General features: G+C 40.1%; 1 non-coding gene across 1 annotated transcript; it reads left to right on the top strand.

Moving 5' to 3' along the window:
• The first annotated feature begins 477 nt into the window (after positions 1–477).
• Positions 478–580, top strand: LOC149176804 (U6 spliceosomal RNA). Its single transcript, XR_016258955.1, has one exon. It is a non-coding gene; the product is annotated as a U6 spliceosomal RNA (small nuclear RNA).
• The last annotated feature ends 7,500 nt before the right edge of the window (positions 581–8,080 follow it).

Here is an 8,080-nt window from a genome sequence, read left to right as displayed (position 1 = left end):
GATTTTCTCCATGATTTTTACTTCATCGTTATCCATAACAATTGAGAGGACATTGGTAAGAAACATTATAATATAAATATTTATCTAATTCTCAATTCCTTCTAGAGAAAAATATACTCCAACACAAAAAGTACCCAAAATACACTGTGTTCGTAGCTCTGTGGAGTAATTCATGATTCTGTGGAGCAATGGATACTTTTTCACTCCACTGTGACTGAGCATTGGAGGTTCAGGTACAAATCAACACTAGTGGCTCTAGTGATATATGGAAATGATATACTTTCATATGGAAGCTCTATAAACACTCACATGCTCTATCTTCACCTTAATACTGTGACAATGAATAAACAATTCTAATACACTCAATTCCTATATTTCAGATGCTCTACTCACCTTAGGCACTCTGATGAGGACGTAGGCCTAGGTCAAGCTTTGATACTACTTTCAAGGTCAAAAGACACAACAAAAGGCAATTATGTCTCTTCGGAGACATCTAACAAAATTGGAATGATACAGAGAAGATTACAATGACCCTTGTGCAAGGATGACATGCAAAAATCGAGAAATGGTCCAAATTTTTATATATGGTTCTAGGTCCACTATGCCCACGATTTTGGGCAAGAAGGAGGTTAGAAGGAGTGTGCGGATTTTTTTTTCAACTCATTTTTGGGCACTCTTGCTACATTCACTAGTGATTTTTGAGAAGATGGTATCTTGTAACACCTGGGAGTCGGTAGCCAAAAATCTCTCATTGGAAAATTGGTAGCTCATTGTATGATGTTAGTAGGAAATAGGAAGGTGGCTCTAGCCATGGTATGGGTGGTGCACAACCATATATACAAGAAAATAGTACCCACTGAGAAATAAGGTACCCCTCATCAACATAGTTTGAGTTTATATATGGGGACTCTAGCATGGACTTCAATCACCTTGCTGGTATTCTACTCACTGTGGGGATGCTAATTATTTCCCTCTCAATATTATTAATACTTGTCAAAGAAACCTTCAAATAACGCAAGACAAAATATTGTAGGTCATTCAAATAAGGTCCTCTATGAAGATTTTGACACAATTTTTTGGACTTGGGGGGAGGAGTTTCCCGACAAGAATGGAGAAATCATAAAGGAATGCATTGGTTGTTATTGTCGCTTCTGTTGGCTCTATATTAACCTACGATGGTGCCATTTTTTATAATTTTGTGCATAAAACCTAATTGAAGTATATTATGAAAGCTATGCAGTCTTTATTCTACTTAAAATATGCACCTTTTTTTGAGGAATCATGTATTCCGCTATGAGTTTCAATGCCTTGTTTGGAGCTAAAGAATAATAGCCACAAAATTTGAAATATCAAGCATTAATTGGTCAGTGGGTGGTTGGTGCATCTAGTTAAACTACATCTATTTTTACTTGATTCTTAAAGGGAATCACACATGGTTTGACAATCCATACAACTGCCATATAATCTTGGTGATCCTGATGCAAAGTCTGGCTTTATTCTTTTCCTAGCCACCGTCAAAATGGAGTACCACCCTTATGCAGGATCTATAAGAAACCATACTAAGGGCTCATATCCACCAATTAGTAATTAAAGTGGAGTGACCATATTTACATTCTTGGGATTAGCCTATCGTGTCTGGAACAAAAATTCGCTCCACTCTTCACTAGCTTCAGATCCTGCAACGATCTTATCATTAAATCATATCAAATCACTTGAGAAAATCCAAGTATCATCACTGGCTAGAAATATTGGTGGAGCTGACACACAATGGGACCATTCGTTTGGGACACTCCTGGGTTTTTGGTTTATATGGAAAGGTCAAAGTGCCATTGGGCAACATCTCAGACTCTTGCATGCCTCCAAATTGGTTAAACGCGTCTAAACATTGGATGATGTACTCATTGACCTTCCCTTCATCTTCACATGATGACTACATGATATAAATCATTGTTCGTGCTAAAGAACACTACACTAGATCCAAATAATTGGATCAAGAGTGTGCAAGGTTTAAACCACCCGATCCTCCCAAATTTGTTGGTCCCCCTCCACAAAAGCCTCCTACTTCTCATAAAAAAAACGAAATTAAATTTTCCACTCATAATCAAGGTCTGGTCATCGAAGCGAAGGGATACTTGGATTAATCTATCAAACTCAAAAATCAAGCATTGGTGGGATGATGGGTTTTCTACCAATTGAATTGTTATGTTCTTGACCTGCGAGAAATTCCATAATACCAAATATGCAAATAAATACAACCCAGAACATAGAATAAAATGAGAAAAACAACAAGTATTTTATTATTCGAAGATGAAAGCAATGTTCACTTGCCTCTTCGAGGGGGCAACCTCTAGCAGAGTAGAGCTCAATTACAAAATAAGACTCGATATTTCTCAATGGGGAGTCTATATACTCTATATAGGATTCATACATACAATACCATGGGTCATTACCATGGTTCTGTCAATACCATATATCTAATACAATGGCCTGTTTGCAACTAACTGTGGTCGCTTTCTTAAATGTGGGTCAACCACTTACAATTACTAATACGGCCTTTATTGACTCTTTAACTAACTATGACTATGACTTGACCCTATTGGGTTTGTTTCATAAATAAAGGGGTTAGGGTTGGACCCTATCATGACCTCCCCCATCAAAAGGATTTGTGTCCTTAAGGCTCAAGCTGCGGAAACTACTAAAGAATAGTGGCGGGTTCCCAAGTCGCATCTTCTGGAGAGGTGTCTTTCCACATGATGATGACTTCCTTGATCGTGCAGTTGCGTACATGTATTTCACGAATATCGAGGACCTATTTAGGTTGGAGACAGAGTGAACCTTCCTCATCTAATTCAAGTAGACTATTTTGAATTCTATAATTGTTCCCGCCCACTTTCTTGAGGCATGATACATGGAAGACTCGATGGATTTTTGTAGTTGGTGGCAAGTCCAACTTGTAGGCTACTGCTCCAATGCGCTGAATTATTTGATAAGGTTCGTAGAATTTGGGAGCTAATTTTTGGTAGCCCCTTTCTTTGAGAGATGTTTTCTTATATGGTTACAGCGGTAGGAATACCTAATCCCCTTCTTGAAATGTGCACTCTGAATGATGCTAGTCTGCCTGTTGCTTCATTCGATTCTGAGCTTGATGGAGATTATCTTTGAGACAAGCTATCATGGCGGCACGGTTCTGTAGGAGTTGATCAACTACTGGCACCATAAAGCATATAGGGATATAAGAAATAGGTGAAGGCGGGAGTTGGCCATACACTGCTTCATATGGAGTCATATTGGTGGCTTCATGATAGTTAGTATTATACCACCATTCAGCTAAAGGTAGCCATTGTACCCATTGATGTTGCTTTTCTCAAGTGAAGCACCTTAGGTATGTCTCCAAACATTTGTTGACTGCTTCAGTTTGACCATCATTTCTGGGATGATAGGCAGTACTTAGTTACAATATGGTACCTTGTAGCTTGAAAATTTCTTACCAAAATTTGTTGGTGAAATTCAGGTCACAATCAGACACAATGGAATTTGGCATGCCATGTAGTTTGAAGATTTGGTCCATGAAAGATTGAGCCACCAAAGTGGGGGTAAATGGGTGGGGTAGAGTGAAAAAATGAGCATAATTAGAAAGTATGTCCACAAACACCATGATGACTGATTTGTTGCCAGACTTGGGTAGACTAGTAATGAAATCGATAGAAACATTCATCCAGATGGAGGCATGGATTGGCAATGGTTGTAAGATTCCTGGTGAATTGAATGTTTCTCCTTTGTGGTGTTGACACACATCACATTCAGCTACAAAGGTAAGAATGTCATTCTTTATGCCCGTCCAAAAGAAAGAATAATGAGTGCAATCATAAGTCTTCTGAAAGCTTGCATGCCCAACAGTGTGAGATGAGTGAAACTACGTCAAAATGTGAGTTTTGAGGGTGGATGTTGGTGATATCACTACTTGATCCTTGTAGCAAAGAATCTCATCCTTCCAAGAGTAGCCAACTAAGGAATTAGGATCTTCTCTCAAGTTATTAATGAGTTGGGAGAGAGGGGTGTGAAAACCATTCCTTGCGGGCTTCTTCAATCCAATCTAGTATGGGAAGAGAGATTGATAGCCGGGTTCTTTAATCCTCAAATTGGCGCTATAAAGCACCTGCTACTACATTTTCACACCCTTTCTTGTAAATTATCTCATAATCATATCCCAACATTTTTTCCAACCATTTGTTTTGTTGTGGCGATGATAAACATTGCTCCAAAAAATATTTGAGGCTTTGATGGTCTGTGCGAATTTGGAAACATCGTCCCAATAAGTATGGTTACCAAGTATCTACTGCATGTAAGATGGCCATCATCTCTTTCTCATAGATAGATTGTCCCAGATGTTTCCAACTCAGTTGCTAGTTGGTGAAAGCCTAGGGTTGACCTTCCTGCATTAATACAACACCAATACCAGTACTTGAAGCATCACATTCAATCACAAAAGATTTGGTGAAGTGGAACACATGGCCTATTTGAGAGCCACAAACGCCTGTTTTGTTGCATTAGTCCACAGAAATGAATTTTATTGAGAAGGTTAGTGAGGGGTCTAGAAATGCAACCATAATTGCAGAGAAATTTGTGATAGTAGCAGTGAGATGCAGGAATCCCCTCAGACTCTTCAAGGTTTTTGGTTGGCACCAATCTTGTATTGCCTATATATTTTTGGGATCAACCCTGACACCTTCACGAACCATAATTTGTCCCAAATACTCAACTTCTTCCACACCAAAAGAGCACTTGGACAATTTGACAAATAATTTGTGATTCCAGAGCAGTTGCAAGATTAGGTCTACGCGATGGAGATGTTTTTCCCAGTTAAGGTTGTAGATGAGAATGTCTTCAAAGAACACGAGGACAAATTTTCGGAGATATGGTTTCAGCAGGTGATTCATGAGGCTTTGAAAAGTGGATGGAGCATTACAGAGACCAAATGGCATGACCAAGAATTCATAATGGCCTTGATGAGTTTGGAAAGCAGTATTTGGAATGTCTACTTCCTTCATGCATATTTCATGATAGCTAGAGTGAAGATCTAGCTTGGTAAAGAATTGAGCACCATGTAGTTCATCAAGCATATCATCAACTACCACGATAGGGAATTTGCCTTTGAAAGTGAGCTTTTTGAGGGCCCAAAAATCTAGAAACATGCGCCATTCCCCATATTTCTTGAGCATCGTGACCACTAGTGATGAATAAGGGTTGATGCTAGGATGAATAACACCTACTTCAAGGAGTTCCTTGATGATTTTTCCAATTTCATTCTTTTTGGTGAAAGGATATCAATATGGCCACACATTAGGTGGTAGGGGCCCTGGGACCAAAGTGATGTTATGATCATGTTCCCCTCTAGAGGGTGGAAGCTCTTTAGGCTTGTCAAATACCAGATGGTGGTGGTTTAAGACCTGTTGCATCTTAGGATGAATATGAAGAGTAGTGGGTTCTATGGCCTAGATGGCATTAAACTTAGCGACAACTCCATGATGGCCATTTTTGAACAACTTTTCCATTCGATGCGATTTGATGATAGAAGGAGCACCTACCTAGAGTCCATGGAGGGTATTCATGTGGTCATTCTGCTTAAAGCTCATATATAACTCCTGGAAATCCATTATGATTGGGCCTAGTGTGTGAATCCATTCAACACCCAAGACAATGTCATAACCACCCATGTTAATCGCAAACATGTGGGCCTTTAGGTGGTAGTCTCCCATATGAAGTTTAATATTTTTGTAGCGGCTGTTGGTAAGGTAAATCCCCTCTGCAGACAGAGGCGATCCCACTAGCCTATGACAGAACTAGCCACAAACAAACCACGCTGCTACGCAAGTTCCTAGTTATGCCTCAAAGGTGAATCAAGAAGACTAACCTGGAGTCCAATGCTATGATTGAAGCAGAGTTGATATCCTCGCTCCCTTGCTCCAACAGATCATAACGAATACCTGCACATACAAAGGAAGAGACAGATGCCAACATAAAAACTACCAAGGCACAACTATATTTCAGTCAGAAAGGAAATAAATCAACATATCACCATGACAGATAATGAGATTGGAACTATAATAGCAGTCGCTCATCAATTAATAAACAGGAAAAGTTACAACCATTGTTCTGACGTCGACCCTTCTCCTGGCTGGGTGAGTAACTATATGTGTCTTGACATGCATCTCCTCTCCGGCAGCATAACCTCTCTAGCACTCATTAGCATTCTCTCCGTGACCAATAATCATCACTGCTATAACTCAATTACCAAATCACTAGCATAACACTAACACCAACACTCTCTCTAGCCCTAGCTTGTCCAATGCATAATGACAAGCTTATATAGATGGAGAAGGGAGGAGGATGCGATGAACCAGGACACCTTTTGTGGAATTAGCAAAAGCCATAAAGATGGATAAAGCTCGACAAAAAACTGATTTTCTATCCTCAGAAAAGCTCCATGTAATGAAGGAAACAACAGTCGGACGTGCATTAAGGCAAAAAGCACGACTAAATTTGGTTGGCGCGACTGTTGCTCTAAGATAGAGCGCCAATGGTCGCACCCCCTTTTGAGGATCTCCATCATTGGCGCGGGTAGGATACTGTGGACTTGCGCCAATGGAAAAAGAGCATTTTTTAGGGATGATCTGCAGAAGGTGTCTTCAGGGAACATGGAGTACATACTCAGGGGAACATAATGCAGGTGTTTTTAGACTTTGTCACTTCTTATAACTCCCGGGATGGGTCCTCCAAGGTACGACAAGAGGAGTAACAGGGATGGTGACAAATTACTGTGTAACAGCGGCCTTCACATTTCATTGTCCCCCCATCAACAATTAGGACTTGGGAATTAGAGACTACCCTTACAAAACAATGAACAACTTCGGTGACTTGCTGATGGATAAAGTTAGGAGTGCTACCACTATTAATCAGTACTACTACAGGGTGATGTTTAGTAAAGCTTCTAATTTTGAGAGTTTTGGGCGCAGAAATGCTCGCCAAATCATGTAGTGAGATAAATGGTTCCTCTGGCGTAGCTGTGAGCTCATTTTACTGCTAGGTTTACTCAAATTCGTCTTATAGTCCCTCATGGGGTGGGGCTTCATTAGATGAGTTGTGATCAGTAACATCAATTTGAAAGAATTTTGTTTCCTTGCATTTATGCCACGAGGAGTATTTGTCATCGCAGTAGTAGAACAATCCTTGTTTTCTTCTTTCAACCATTTCTACTAGAGACACCTTTTGAACCTTAAGTGTTTGGGTAGGGCCCTGAGCCTGGGTGGGGCATCCCTTGGCTATGAAATTTGGATGAGGAGACTGGGCAGCTAAATCACGTTCCACTTTGATAGCCTTTGTGCAAGCGTCTATCCATGTAGGTGGGTGGTGCATCCAAACATGTGCTTGGATGGCTTCTTTGAGACCACTTATAAAGCATTCCAACTATAATTCATCTCCTAGACCTTATGTGCAGATGGCCAATGTCTCAAAGGTTGCAATGTAGTCTTTTGCTATGGCTATTTGTCGGAGCTTAGTAAGACGACCAAAAAATTTAGATTCTCTGTCAAAGTGGTCACAAAGAGATTTTGAGAACACCTGCCAAGTTATGTTCCCGGGATATAATTTTCGATGCCACTACCACCATTGCCATCTCGCTTGGTCCAAGTAAAGGGTTGCCACACGTAGTTTAGTTGCATCATCATGGATATCATTCAAAATGATATATTATTCCATTTGTGCTACCCATACTATTGGATTAGAGCCATCAAATTTGTACGTCTAGCTTGGGTGCCCGAGGGTGGGAATGTTGGTGATTTCCATGGAAGTGAATATGATGGCTAGATTCTCCTTCAAGGTGTTCATCAATAACATGTGCCTCTGGATAAAACCCTGACGTGCTCGTATTGAATTGTGCAATGAATTGTTTAATTTTTTGCATATCATCCTCGAAAGAATCCAAATTTTTTTCAAGGTGCTCGATATTCTCGTTGGCCATGACTTGAGCTCTGGTTTCTACCATACACAGATCTTGGTCACTAGAGGTCACTTTGAAAAAATG

Source organism: Pinus tabuliformis, chromosome 4_1 (genome assembly GCF_031772625.1).
Source record: "Pinus tabuliformis cultivar Carrire ecotype Pingquan chromosome 4_1, CPIR1, whole genome shotgun sequence".
Classification (NCBI taxonomy): Eukaryota; Viridiplantae; Streptophyta; class Pinopsida; order Pinales; family Pinaceae; genus Pinus; species Pinus tabuliformis.
Note: the sequence above shows the minus strand (reverse complement) of the source record. Positions and strands in the feature narration are given on the sequence as shown.